This window comes from Ursus maritimus, unplaced genomic scaffold (assembly GCF_017311325.1).
Source record: "Ursus maritimus isolate PB19 unplaced genomic scaffold, ASM1731132v1 scaffold_3, whole genome shotgun sequence".
Lineage (NCBI taxonomy): Eukaryota > Metazoa > Chordata > Mammalia > Carnivora > Ursidae > Ursus > Ursus maritimus.
Window position 1 is genome coordinate 93,905,817 of NW_024425563.1, and position 1,047 is coordinate 93,906,863.

General features: G+C 68.5%; 1 protein-coding gene across 3 annotated transcripts in view; it reads right to left on the minus strand.

Moving 5' to 3' along the window:
• Positions 1-1,047, minus strand: part of POLM (DNA polymerase mu) — a 13,537-nt gene that overhangs the window by 4,823 nt on the left and 7,667 nt on the right. The window lies entirely within an intron of this gene.

The window sequence follows — 1,047 nt, forward strand, 5'->3', positions numbered from 1 at the left end:
GGGGAGCTTACCCCCACCCCAGCCCCAGGCCCTGCCCCCTGCAGCACGTGCCTACCTTAGAGCCAGTCCAGCCAAGCAGGGCGAAGGGGAGCTGGCTGATGGGGACAGCCACCAGGTCCACCCGCACGGCCCTCCCGGTGGGGCCGGGGCTCTGGGCGCCCCCCACCTCAGCGCCTGGGGGTTGTGGCAGGAGGAAAATGCAGAAACTCCTCTCAAAGTCATCCATGGTGCAGCTCTGTCGGGTCCGGTGGGCGGCGTCTTCAGGGCGGCCGAGGTGGTGCTGGTGGTACAGGACAAGGCCCTGCGGGCAGACCAGGCATGGCAGGCCACCGCGGGACAGGGGCCAGGGTCCCGGCGGTCCTCCTGGCAATGGTCTGGCTCAGGCAGCAGGAGCCCTCACCTGCTTCTCCAGGCGGCGCATCATGCTGGGCAGCAGCCTTGCCTCCTGGCCCTCCTGGGGGTGGCTGATGAGCAGGTCCACGTCGTGGCCCTGCAACTTCCCCCTGAGGGGGCGCCGTCTGACTCGGTGGGCCACACGGGGGTGTGGCTGCTGTGCGCGCCCAGGTCCTGCCCGCGAGGGACAGCCCAGCTCCGGGGCCCAGCTCGGGTGCCTTCCCTGGAGGGCTGACAGACCCCTCACCTCCGGAAGCCGCCCGCCAGCGTCACGGTGGCCCCAGGCAGGACACGCGCTGCATTGGCCGCCACCACCCGCTGCAGGGTCTCCGCCTCCGGCCGCTGGACAGGGGCGCTCAGGTCATGGTAGTGCTGCAGTCCTGAGGAAGCAGGGTCTCCTGACTGTCCCAGCCGCGCCCGCTCGCTTTCTCCATCGTCCCCTCCTCCCTTTGAAGTAGAGGAAACCGCAGACCCCCGGGCAGCTTCACGAAAGGGCAGAAGCCCCCCGTGCTCCCTGCCCAGTCCCCCAGCGGCAACATCTGGCAGAACTACTGTCCGTCCCATCAGGATGCTGGTGTGGATGCAGTCACGAGGCAGATCGCCCCTTTGAAGGCCTCAGTTTTCTCCTCCATAGAATGGGCCAGAGGGTGGTAA